This window comes from Falco punctatus (genome assembly GCF_963210335.1).
Source record: "Falco punctatus genome assembly, chromosome: 3".
Taxonomy (NCBI): domain Eukaryota; kingdom Metazoa; phylum Chordata; class Aves; order Falconiformes; family Falconidae; genus Falco; species Falco punctatus.
In genome coordinates this window covers 36254326-36268325 of record NC_137582.1, presented here as the reverse complement: position 1 = coordinate 36268325, position 14000 = coordinate 36254326, and the positions used below count along the sequence as shown (strand labels likewise).

Below are 14000 nucleotides of genomic sequence, written 5' to 3'. Positions count from 1 at the left end.
CCGATTAAAAAATTCATGTTCATGAAATAAGATTCAGATAATCACTAGTGCCTTGTTTGTAGCCATTATGTGATATATCAATACTATGTGATAAAGAGCTTTAATGATTTATAACTTTTCACTTCAATTTCTTCTGCCGAAGAAAAACAGCTTGAGAAAGACTGGTAACTCTATTATAACTCAGTAGCTTTGGGGGTTTTCACATTCCTTCTGCTCGTTCCTCTGTGCAATTTCTCACAGGCACTCTAACTAATGATACAATCTTTTACAAGGTAATCAGGTTGAATTGACTTTTTTTTTCCCAAGAGAGAAACACAGCTTAAAAGCAGAGCCAGGGCCAGCCACAGTGGATGGGCGGGCATTTTCCTGGGAAACATCCAGCACCAGGGACTTCGGTGTGGGGTGGATGCCAGCCACCCCTTTGTTCCTGTTAACTGTTCCCAGGAGAGCCTTGCTATAAGCGGGTTCCATCTAGGTAAGTTTGGTAGCAAGCATTCTGGATGATTTGTGTTAGAGCATCTCAAGGCTCTTTATACAGCCCTGGAGCCACTAGGAATTTTGAAGACTGTGTGTGAGCATGGTCTGGATGCACAGAATGACAAATTCTAGGCTCATTCCATAAATTCTGGTGTATGAAATATAATTTCACCTGAGCGCTCACATATGGGAGAAAAAAGCTAGTTCATAGTCAGGAGCACTAATTTTAGAATTAGATTTTTTGTTTGCATATTTAGGAACTTGTTTTCCTCATTTTTATGACCGCTAGATTTTGAAAAACTCTCTGAAACCAATGCTCCAAAATAAGTTTCAGGCTTATGGATTATTATTTTTTTAATAAATAATTTTTATTTATTGGTTTATTAACTTTGAGAAATTATGGACTCCTTTTCTGTTTCATCATTGAATGTCAGTGGTAGGGAATTCTCAAAATATTTTTTTTTTATAGATTACAATATTTAGATGTTTGATTTTTAACGTTTTTCTTACATGTCTTGATTTCAGGTATGTGAAGTTAAGTAAACCTGCTACACTCAGCATTTTCTTAATTGGTTGATGCCACTTCATTTGCATAATGTGATGAAAGATTCTCCTTCCCCTTAGAGACTATTCATTCAGTTCTGACGTTGCTTGTATTTTTTTAAATAATGACTGGCTATTCATTTTTCACATCTGGTGTTTTTTCTGTGCCTCTGCTTTTTTCCTCAATGCTGTCTAATGGTAGATGACAAAGGTGGATGGAGGCAAATATCAAAAGATGTCACCGGCCCCAGCCCAAGTTAGATCTACTCATTCAGTGGACAGAATTCAGCAATAAACCAGCAAAAAAGGGATTTCACTGCAGGCCATTTGTGTTAGCAAATGCGGTACGAGTGAACCATGAATGATGAGCAGGCAAGACCAGATGTGCTGTTTAAATGGATTAGGTGGGCCAGTTAACTATTATCAGGAGTCATTGCAATTCATTTAACTGAACCTGCTCTTTTGGCAGTGATCCCAATAAGCAGACATTTAATTGTCCAGAATGCCTGTGGTAGATAAACGATTTCAGACTAAATATAATCTACTTCTAATCTGTTCTGTGGTTCCCTTAAGCATAAACCATCCTTACTCTTTTTTCAAAGGTATGAGTAACTTGAAAGCACTGTTTTTACTGCTTTTCTCCTATCTGTGGAGATAGGTGCTGTGGGGTTGCCTGAGAAAGAGCGTGAAGAGTAAGGCAGCGCATAAGGAAAGGTGTGCCACCTTTCCAGGGAAAACTTCAGCACCTAGTCGCAGTAATAAATCAGGCTCTTCAACAGTAAGTCTTGCCTGAATAGAAATGTCTCAGAAGACTCAACCAAAGATGTCAGGATTTGTAGTTCTCCACTATTTAGAATTTCCTCAAACCACTGGGTCTTCTGAAGCTTAGCATCATGATGAATTGGAAACAATACGGACTTCCTACATTTCTCAGATGCCTAGAGTCCAGTGAAAAGAAAGGAATTAAACATTCATGGCTAAGAGACTCTGGAGAGGTTTAAACCTGTGCTTTCTGAATTGTTAATATAATTAACACTGAAGAAGTTAAAACCCCGCAATAGCTCCAAACATCTCAAAGGTGGAACTGTTTCTGGAGTCTTCTTCAGACTTCACGAGATCGTTAACCAGTGTTGGTGTGGAGGCTGTATCACTTCCCTGAGGCTTGTAGCCATGCGGTTGGACTATGGGAGCTGTAAGGGGTCAAATGGGGCTCAGAAGAGTAAGCACAAGGAGGGAGACATCAGCGGAATATGGAGGTTCATGTGCTGTTGTGTTGCTTTCTAGGAAAAGAGGATTCAGAGTTTTGGTGCCTATTTCCAGGATCACATCTGTGTTTTGCATCCATCTAGCATTATCTGCAGACCAGAAAGCCTTCTACAGCAGCAGTCTGCATCTGTCCTCTCTGAGCAAGGTGGACTAATCACTTGCTTCCCCTACATGCTAATTGCTGGTGTTACCTAGCCTGTTGTCTAGCAAAATATGCTTTGTTACAGGCTTGAACCTTGTGTGGCCGAGAAAGGAAAAAAATCAGTGTCTCCCTTCATGTAAGACATCTCTAATCACTTGCTATGAAAAAGATGTGAGGCTTTAAAAAAATATTAAGAATAGTAGTTTTACTTCCTTTTAGATCACTAAACCCCAAAATTTTTTTGCTTGAATGAGCATATAAGGGGGTTGCTGTTTTCCATGTGTACTACTTTTGAAGCTTTTATCCCTTCTTTGCCTAATAGAGAGTCCTGAAGATGAAATGGAACACCACGTATAGCATTCCGGTCACAAAAATAGCTCATATCCACTGGTTTGAAGGCCTGGGACTCCACAGAAATTTCTACCATGCGAAGTAAATTTCACTCTTTTTCAGGTTATCAGCAAAAGGACTTCTGAAACTTTGCTGTGTACAGATGCCCAAGCCTCCTGTGGTGTCCTGCACTCATAGATCTGTGTGCTTCTTGGAAAGTAGGCAACTTCCAACCTGACAGAAACAGCTTCTCCTTTACACTTCACAGCTGACTGTGCTAAGAAGCCCATGTTCAAAGGGAAAATAAGCATCTGCCTGAAGAGTGTGTATGTGGCTGGTAACAGAAAAAAGGGAAGAAAAATGTAGGTTAAGAGCTAAGCCAAGTTGAGACTCAATGTGGGCGCTTGTTTTTTGACTGCTGACAGACTGTGCAGACAGAACTTTGTCAAGTAATAAACCTTTCCAAGGAGGCTGTGTCCTAAATATCAGAGTGTTTGCTTGCAATTGTTTGGACACGTTTACTGAGAATAACAAAGAATTTGCTTACTTTAAGTGGCAACAGTAAATTTTGTATTATAGATTCATAGAATCATGTATGTTCACTGACACTTGATTACTTTATACTAATTGGTTTAGTAAGTACCAATTATATCCCTAAGTGGTTTTCTGAATGTTAATGTGTCAGCTACATTCCTCATTTTTGTATGTATTTTGTAGTTAGAAAATGAAGCAGTAAGGCTTCTCTTTCATACCTGTTAGTCATCATTACATTCTCTAGTAAAATGGTGTTTCAGATGTAATGATATTTGCAAACATTTAGGCTGAAGTTCTCAACGTTCATGTTAACTGTTCACCCATTATAGGTAGAAGCATGTGGAGAAAAACCATAAGATGAAGTTATGAATAGAAAGTGTTTTATGCATTGTGTGTGTGTATATATATATATCTATATATAATATAAATAAATAAATAACACACCCCCCCCCCAACATTGGCTGACTAATTAATAGAAGTATAAAGGCTTCATAATGACCTTAGCTATTGATACAGCCTAATTCAACTCAGGAGCCATTTAGTTATGCATCGTGTTACTGGTTCCTCAGAATAGAAGTGGTCCCACTGGTATTACTATAGATGTTTGGTTGCCTTTGTATGCTGAAGATTTTTCTGCTGAGGAATAATATTTTGCTGAAACTAAGTCTTGCAGGAATATATCAAATCCAATGAAAATACAGATTGTTTCAACAAGAAATGTAAAAACAGTTTTGAACTGACATTTGGAAATGAAATGATGATCTTAACTTAGTTTTGCATGGAGATTTGCTTCATTTTATATAAAAATGAAGCAAAACGAAACCAATATGTTGTAGCAAAACATTGATATGAAATGGCAATGATCAAGTCTAGACTTCTCATGCCTGTTTTCTGCTTAACTTCAAGTACTAAAATATTCAGCCTCCCCCCTTGACTGTTTTGGGAAACACTATGAATGTTTAACATCCACAAACAGCTGAAAAGGAACAGCAATTTGCTGGTGCAAGTAAGTATTGAATACAGATATATCTGGAAATGATATGTATGTAATCTACATATGATGGTGCAGATGAGGCTAGCCATAAGCGAACTTGTTTGCACTCCCACAGGAGTCTAGCTGCAGTAGAATTGAACACTATGTGAATTATTTTATCCTGCTTTCAAACTGCTTGGCTGCTTTTGGCACTCATGCTCATGTATTTATGGCTGGCCTGAGGATGTACACGCTGCATGACAGTATGCAGCACAGCCATATATCCTTATTCAACGTTTAAGCACGGGAGTAGTTGTTACTCTGAGATGTCAGCTGATTATCTCATAGAGAAGCTGTCATGGGGATTGTATGCTGTGGAATTTACATTACTATCTTAAAATACTATGTAATTTCTTTAAGTTAAAGGACACTGCTAGGTTAAATCAACATCACATTTCAAATTGTATGTCTGTCTTCTATTCTTAATGTGTTTTGAATTGAAAAATCTGAATTTATTTTCCATTTGAGTTATTCTCTGGCTATCACGGTTTGCTTTTATGCTAAACTCTGGTCCTTCGCCTGTAAATATGTGATTTCTCTTTGCTCCTAAGTGACTGTGTTTTAAATTTCTGAATAAACAGTCAACATAAAAACATATGCTAAGTGTTTGACTAGAAGAATATAATTTCACTTCAAAATCCTCATTTCAGGAAGTCCCACTGCATGTTTGTTTTATTCAAAGAAAATCTGACATTCCAACTCAGTGTAACCGTAGAGTCTCCACTCCGTTGTTACTATTAATTTTTGGTATGGTTGGAGCACCTGAGCTACCCATCAGAACTGAGACCCCCATCATACTAGCTGCAAGGACTTTGATAGACTTATTTCTGGCCTGTAAAGAATGCCTGAAAAGAAAAAGTAACCTTCCTTATGTACATGCACACTTCAAGAACATGATATGATACTAAAAGCAAATTTATATTTTGAGGTTCTATCACCTGAGCTGGGGATCTTGCAGAGTATGTATGTATAAACCACAGTGCCATTCAAAGGTATCTGTGAGAGTTTAATGTGCTGTAATATCTCCTTGTATCGTGTAACTTCATTCTAGAGGTGATACAGTTGCATTAGCATTGTGCTATGGCCAGGTTGATTAGCTGTTCTAGTGCAAAGCTCTTGGAGTCAGCTTGGATATGTCTATACAGAGCTGCGTTGCAGAGTAGACCTAATTTAGGTTGTTGTTGTATTTAGTAAAAAATGTAAGAAAATATTAATGGGGAAAACTTCCATGCTCTATTTGCAGCAGAATAGTCTTTAAATTGCTTTATGCCCCTTCTGTGTTAAATAACTCCGACATTTGGAGCTGTACCTGAGCTGAAGTCCAATGACAATTAAGTACAAATACCCTCTCCCTTTCCCTTTTAAAGACACTGTATTTGTGTTTCTTGGGTCTGTGATAACTTAAAACTCATTGCTTGTCACAATGCTTCTTACACTACTTAGAAGTCCTCTCCTGATTTTTCTTTGGCTTTGGTTTGAAGTTGCTAAAGCATGCATCAGTAGAGGAATAATCTCTTTTTCCATTGTTTCCAAAAGGATGTGTAACTGAAAATTGCTGGAACTGAAGGGGAGAAAAATCAATATCCCTAAAGGGGGAAAAAAAAAAAAAAAAGAGTGCAACAAAGTCTAAAATTAAAATGTACTGAAGCAGATTTGATATAATACATAGCAAACTTGAGCTAAATGGACTGTTGCCAAAACTGGGTATTACTTTCTTTAAGGAGAATCTGTTTTGAATTCTATGATCAAGCTGGCAAAAACATAACTCATCATAATGTTAAAAGTAATAACAAGCTTGGTGCAACACAGCGGTGCAGCACCTGGTGATGCCTACTAACATATTCTTATCAGATAAATGGTCTGTTTTGTAAACTGGGCATTAAATATGTACTTGCAAAACCTAAGGTTTGTGATGAGTCCTGCTATTCATTGTCTTTATGATCTTGGGTGTGTCGCTCCTTGGCTGCTTTTCCTACCTGTTTTTATGTCTTAGTTATGTATGTAGTAAACTCATTAGAACAGTGCCTAGCTTTTATTTTCCAGCAAGCTAAGTAAGATCCTTGGTTTGTCCTCTGTCTCTGTCAGTGCAAATTTCAAAATCCCAGTCTCATTTGCCCCTCTACAAACCTGTTTGTGCCTGCCCAACTCTTCGGCATCCTGCCTGCTTTGCCTCTCCGCTCTTCCCTGCTTCAAGAGCTGCAGGGATCTTGGAGCCGGCAATATCAGGACCATGTTTCTGTCACCTGGGAATCTATGGTGTTGCACTAGTCTGGCTTGTGTCATCGTCAATATACATTGGTGTTTCAAGCACATATTTTGATGACTCCCTTGAATACATATTTGTTTCCAGAGATGAATAAGTCAGAGCCTTTCTCAGTCACATAAATCAACAAGAAATCAATGAGAGTCTGTAAAGAGAACACTCAGGTCTGCCCAGGCTGCTTCTAGTTTTCCCAGAGTAAATACTATATGCCTAAACTGTAAAGTTGAACTGATTTATGACAGCTCTGAAGCAAAGACAACTAATTTCCAAGGAAGTTTGTAATTAAGCGATGCTTAATGAAGTGTGGAGCTTTCAAATATTTTTAGATTCAGGGAGATTCTATCACATCATACTGTTACAGGAAGGCTAACCATTTCTGCTACATTCTGTAGGATTTTTTTCATGAAGGGAAGAGTGAATTTCCCTTTCTGACCAAACACCATCTGAAAAAAGATGGTTTGTAAGAAATTCTTGGTTTCCTAAATGAAAAAATATCAATCTAATAATAAACTTATATCAAAAGTCTTTATTACCTAAGTTTTTGGTTTTGAATTAATGTCAATAAAATATTCCTTAAACAGCCAACAGATATTAGCTCTACCTTTGAAAAAAAGTTTTTTTTAAAAAGAAACTGGGGATTTTATACCTTTTTTAATGAGGCCTGGCATATCCCTACCATATGCCATACTTTCCCCAACATTCTATTTAAGCAGAATATAAACTAGGTTCATTTGTTTGGGGAAAAAGGTCATTTTGTGCTGGGATTAATGGTAGATTGATGGTAAGAGTCAGAGAAGAGAACAAGAAATGATTTACATGAGACTTCTTTATAAGTGCTGGTACTGGAGACCTTATTCTAAGGGATTTATATTAATGGTATATCATATGCAGTAAGGAATAAAACATACAATGTGGGTAAAATCGGTGAAATAAATTAGGAGGATTAGGACAAGCTTGTAATTATATTTTTTCTGACAATAGCTAATTTTGCAAAGTACTTGAGGAAAACAAAATTGGATAATAAGAATTTAGGCTAGCTACATTAAATGCTTGCTAATTAACCTTTTCAGTTTCAGTAGCTTTTAAAGGATTACTTTATAGTTGACTGACATATGTATACGTATGCCTAAGTGTACAGATGCATGCATGAATAAAACCTGAAAATATAGCCATGAGAAAATGATAGGCCAGTTTGCTTAAATGATGTAAACTAAATTCCTTTGAAAAAGGACCAAAAATCTGGATTTTAGCTTTTAAAAAAGCATATCCTAAAATTATTTGGTTAAATGGGCTTATTTTCCCCCAAAAAATGTAGCTGAGTATTTCTCAGTGAAGCTGAGACACAAGAAAAGCTTTAGCTACTAATGTTGCCACTGCAAAGAGAACTTGAATTCTAGATGTGGTTTTAAAACTAAGATCCAGAAGATGATTAAAGACCAAAATCCCTGACTGAGTTTCTGATTAACATTTCAAACATGGAGTGAAATATTCAGTCTCTGCATAATTACAAAATACAGGCATCAGAGAAGAAAAATGCCTCTGAGTGATCTTTTCTGTATCTTTGTGAAAGCAAGATTATATTTTTAAGCTGGATGTTTCTAGAGGTTTTGCAAATCTAATATTGAGGGTTCCCATTGATAGGATGCAAACTGTTTCTCTTGGAAAAAAATTCCATGGCCTAAAAGTTCTTTCTGGAAAATTTTGCTGATTCATTGACATCTCTCTCTTTCTCTCAGGTGCCTTCTACTTGCACTTATGTTTACCTTCACTTTCATATTCAGATTTTAAGGTAAGAGTGGAAAAAGAAAACTGCTAAAAAACATACAAAGTCTGAAAAGGTTTTTAAAGCACAATCTTGCATATAAATAAAGATAAATTGACTCATATTTTTTGAACATCTGAGTCACAGATAGAGGCACCATTTTACATTGGAAGTGTAATAGTTTCATATCTTTAGTGAAATATCATTTATTTGAAGAAGCAAAGTTCCTAGTTTGGTATGGGGTCAAAATTCTATATTCACATCAAATCAGTGATCAAATTTAAATTATCACATATCTAGGCTTTTGTGAGTATTGTGTCTAATTGTTTAATTTTCATCCACTCTGCATACCCTTAATATTCTGCTAATCAATTTACTGATGCTACTTGAATTTATACATGTCAAGGAACTACTTCTAACACAGCTAATACATTGTATTTTTTTTAAAAATGCACTTTTACTCTTTTGTTTCTGTAAAAAAAAAAAAAGTGGATTCTAGGTTGAGTAATTACATTTGGCCTATCTTTATTTCTCTTGGATTTTACTAAGTACATTATTCTCTCCTGATTGCCTTAATTTAATATATGAGGTCACATAATGTAAAACGAACCCAAACATACACCCACAGAAGCAGCATATTTTAAAATACATATATACAATATATTGCATTTTATTTTTGGGTTTTATAGCATTGCACTCATTATCAGGTTGGCTTGTATATTTAGGTATAATAATCAATATATGTGCTACCTGTGCATGCTTTTATATTTTTATTCTGGACTATTGTACTGGTTTTATTATTTGGTGTTTTCCACTTGTCCCCTCTGTTCTCATTAAGTGTGCTTTGCTTGGAAATTCGGTACAAAGTACAGTATGAAAACTTCATAGCATGCTATGTTTGCAGTTTGATGTCAAAGAGCATTAAACCTGCTCTTTGCATCACAGAGCATTACAAATCGTATTATGGCACTCCTGATATGCAGACTCCCAGCTATGTCCTCAGACACATATTATTGCTGTTTATTCTTGAACTGCCAAGTTCAAGATTTCCTTCTCTGAAGGTACATTAGCTGTTTTCACCACATTCTTTTGCCAGAGAGGTTTCATAAAGCCTGACACTTAGCTATATTTTGGGTTTCATTCTCTCTATGAGGTCATGTAAATTTGTTGAGGGAGACCAGGGAAGTGGCATCCTTTGAGCACACCTTGAAGATGCAAATTACTCTCCAGTATTTCTGCTTCTTTTCCATAGTGCCAGCATTCTCTGAGAATATGATGTAAAACCCAGCCCCAAATACAAATGAGTAGGTGCATTTAACGTATACTTATCCAAAATTTCATTTGGATTTTTTAGTGTTTAGGAAAGCTGACATACAATAAACACAAACTTTTTAATGCTTGTCAGAAAGCATCGACTGATTATATTCTGTAGGACAATGAACATAAAATTAGAACATGGGACTGCTGACCACACTATGAAATTGACTGCCATGTAGATGAGTTTCATGTGCAATATACTCGGTGTTGATACCAATCTAGTATTCCTTCTGCCAAAAGTGAGCTTGAAAGTTGTATGCTTTCTGTAGACATAATCACAGAAGCTCCTGTTTCCCTCTGCTCTACCTGAAAGTCATACAGATGTTAACTGACAGAAGGGAATTCTGCAACATTAAACGTGTGAGGCTCCTTCAAGAGAAAATAGACAAATACCAGTAAATTCTCTTTTGGCTCCAAGCACGAGCGCAGTCACGTGAAGGCAGCACCTGCTCTCCATATCAGTGACTGAAATGCCACTTCCATTTTCTAATAATTAATGTCATTTCTGTAGGCTCCAGTATAAACTCATCATAAGAACAGCTCCATCCTAAGCAGGTGTTTGTCATCCATATTAACGGGGGAATTTTCAGTGATATGAGATTTTCTAAAGCTTAAATGAGAGATGTCAAAACACTCAATCCAAGGGAAACAAATGAATATCATCACAGTATATGTTGCTAAGCTAATCACTCTAGGGAAAACTCGTATCAGCTCAAGAAGCTTATCTGCTTCTTGGTTCTATGGGAAAGAATAACAACATTTTGGAAGCAAGGGCAATTATGTCTAAAATATGGAAGGTATTTTTGAATTATATCCTTTATTTTCCTAATAGCAATGATAGTAGCGTTCCCTTATTCTGCTTATTGAGGAGTAAATGGATACAACCACCCAAATGATACTCAAACTCTTATCTTTCTTTGTTACTCTCAGAACAATCTGTTGTGGGAATGAATTATAAGACCTGATGAGCTGACTGAGCTAATAGACATTTTCCTAACAGATTTTTTTGTTTCTTTTCATCCAGGAAAAGAATGTATGTTGCAAGATATTTCCTATTTCGGTTTCAGCACCAAGGAATAAGTAGGCTGCTTCTGCTGTGACAAAGTCTACTTTCTAACAACAATGAAAAGCCATTTTCACAAGTAAGGTCATTATCAGTATTAGCTAGAACCCAGATGTATTAAATTTTAGCTTTGCTGTGAGTACTTATTATGACAGAATTCTTGAGACTGGACGGAAGCGTTTGTCTGAAAATAGGGGTAGAAATAGTCCATTCTTGTATGTGGCAATGTATTTGGAAGAAAAGGGACATCTGGCCTATCAAAAGTCACTCTTGCTTTAGCAGCTTGATATGATTAAAAGCTTTATCTGCTCGGCAAGGCCGCAAGGTTGTGTGAGAAAGACACCTGGAACGAAGAAAACAGAATCTTTGGCAGTTAAGCAGGCAGAAAAACAGGAGCTGAGCTGAGAACTGATGACTGCAAGAATGAGAACAATTTTAATGATGGAACTAACCATTTGTATACTTTTAACCAATTAGTATCTGTATAGCAGCGTGTGAACAGTGTATGTAACCAATAGAATTAAGGTATGATGTGTGTATGAATATTAACATTATATATAAGCTTGCAGAAACTTAAGTAAAGGGGCTTTAACTAGGATCATATTGATATGTTGTTGAGTCCATGATTTTGCTACTGCACTTGTAGACTAAAGTGCTGTATCTTTCAGTGTGTTTTACATTGCTGTTTGTTTTGATTGGGTATGACAATGTGCAAAATAGTAAGGGGATCAAAACTACTACCTGCCTTTCTAATATATAAATGCATATAAACATTTTGACATGAGAAGCTGAGATTTTAAAATGCTAAGCGCTACAGAAAAATGGATTAGCCTTTAGTAAGGGGAGCTTCAAATTGCAAGTGCCAGGGGGTTAATGGAAAGCAGTGTGTCATATTTCCTGATTTACCCTTTCACTATCTTGTCCAAAACACCTGGGTAATATGTTACTCATAAATTATAATTCAATAAGCATACTTTGAGTTTCAACCTTTATTCTTTTCAAAAGTTTCAAATAAACTGTACAGAAATGCTGGCTATGTGGAAAAGTGCTCTGCTTTGGTTAGTGTTATAGAAATACCCTGTGGGCAGAATGAACATAAGGTAGAATAGACCAGCCTTTTTGATAACTTCAGAGTACTCAAAGATCTTGAGATACTCTAACATTTTCACAGTGGGCTCATGGGAACAAATGCATTCTTTTAAATGAATTCTTTATATCTGTTATAGTTTGCTGGGAACACAGAAACATTTTGTGTGTGACTGTAAGTTTGAAAAATATAGTAAGGTTTATTATTTGCATCAACACTGAAAGTTTACAAAAACATATGTAAGATAATTCCTAGGTGATGGTATGTCTAAGAGATTTCGCCCTCTCTTCCTGACACTGACTGCGATCTTCAGCACTGACAGCAGACGAGCCATAGAAGATGACCAGCGTGCAGTGGATTTACCTTACCCCTTGTCAACTCTACAGCTAACTGTGAATGTTATGCTGCCGTGGCTCAACTACTTCGGTTATCTCATCCAGCTCCTCACAAAGCAGCTGGCGTAGGTGGCGTGAATGCACCTCTAACCAAGCTGCTACAAAATCTCTGTCACTTCTGAATATCTGTACAATAGTGGGTGTCTAATGTACTTTAGTGTGGTTACAAAACTTAGCCTGAATTTGTGGTGTATGTCTTCCTCTTAATGGGCCAGCTCCCCCTCTTGCAAATGGTGCAGAGCTGTCATTTGTAGCCTTGTAAAACTGGGATATGATAAGCTGGAATCAGAGTATTAAAATGTCTAAATCTTAAGGCATGTTTACTAGCTTTTCCTACCCCTTAGGCAATGGCACACCCATGTTAGAGACAAGGATTATTGCATGTTGGCCGTGGTAGATTGCCCTTAACACAGCAGGGCTTTGTCAGGGACAGGGCTGTGTCCCCTTCTTTCTATAGCTGATCCTGGCATAAACTAGTGTGCCAAATGCTAAGGATTCCTGAGGGCCCCATGGTTGGTAAGGGATAATCAGATTCTGCTTTGTGTCAGCGGGTGATCCTGCTCTCCCCATCCTCTTCCCCACAAGAGCTTCTGCTTCTCTCCCCTCACCCCACTTCCCCCACCCTTTGCCAGTGCCCCAGTCTGCCACTCAACAGACAGTATGTTCTTTCCAGATACTACACCAAAGAAGGACTAAGGAAATGGAGCAAGGGAGTGTTTTGATCCATATAAGTCATCACGATGAAATCCCAGGAACACACTTGCCAGACAGATGGTGGTGTTATCACCAAGTGGAATGTCTTGTAAGTCACTAAACAATTACTATGAGTGAAATCACTTGCCATTTCCATCTTGACCTACGATGTTACTCAGATCCTTTAATATAAGATTTTAAGCTATTTGGTATTAATATATAGTACATAAAATTCATATATATTATTTCTTCCTGCTCTTTCACTTTCTTGTCTTTTGATAGATTTTTACAAGTCAATCAATGTCACTGTTTTACTTTCTGATTTCCTTTCTAAAATGAATGTCAGGATATTTTTCTTCCATGTTGGACTTTCTACCCTTTCTCAATTTCCTCTGCAGCTCTACCAAAAAAAAAAAGAAAAGAAAAATATCAAACTATTTTCTTCATGATGAATTTACTATATCTGCTCTACCTCTTCAAAGAGCTTTGCAGTATTGAATGTACCTCTCAAAAGATATGCCAAGCAAAGAGGCTTTTAAGAAGTGAGTTTAACAGTAGACACAAAGAATGCTGACAGCTTTAATCCCAGTGAAATTAATGGGATTTTGTTCATTAAGTTTCTATAAGGGCGCTATTTTGCCCTGGAAAACAGAAAGTTCTGATCCAATATCCATCAATGGAAGAAGCTGTATTGATTGTGTTCAAAATGAAACAGCAGTTCAAGGTTTCAGCTGCTTCTCACAAAAATGTCTAAATCCAAAGGTTTGTTTTACCATGGATGAATGTTTTTGTTTCAAAACATTCTTTATTTCTATTTTTTATTTTCATACAAAGGCAATATTGATTATTTTTTTCCCATTTTTTTCACTATTAATTTATCATGTAATGTATCAGGCAACATTATGTTATTAATGCATCCCAACAGCATATACGTCACAATATTAGTTCTTGAACAGCCCTGTTTTATGTTCTGATTACTCTCCTGCTGTAATACTTCCTCTTGTACATCCGGAGAGCTCTGTAGCTCACTTACGCATGAAGGTTGCTGAGCAAATAGAAAAGAGGAAAACCCTGGACATAGTAGCACATGGGTTG

General features: G+C 36.8%; 1 long non-coding RNA gene across 4 annotated transcripts in view; it reads left to right on the top strand.

Moving 5' to 3' along the window:
* LOC308061632 overlaps window positions 1-14000 on the top strand; it is a 158597-nt gene that overhangs the window by 93622 nt on the left and 50975 nt on the right. For all 4 annotated transcript variants that reach the window (XR_013927301.1, XR_013927302.1, XR_013927303.1 and 1 more), the window contains one exon: window positions 307-14000. This exon is cut by the window's right edge and continues 50975 nt beyond it. This is a non-coding gene — a long non-coding RNA (uncharacterized lncRNA). The remainder of the gene's footprint in view (window positions 1-306) is intronic.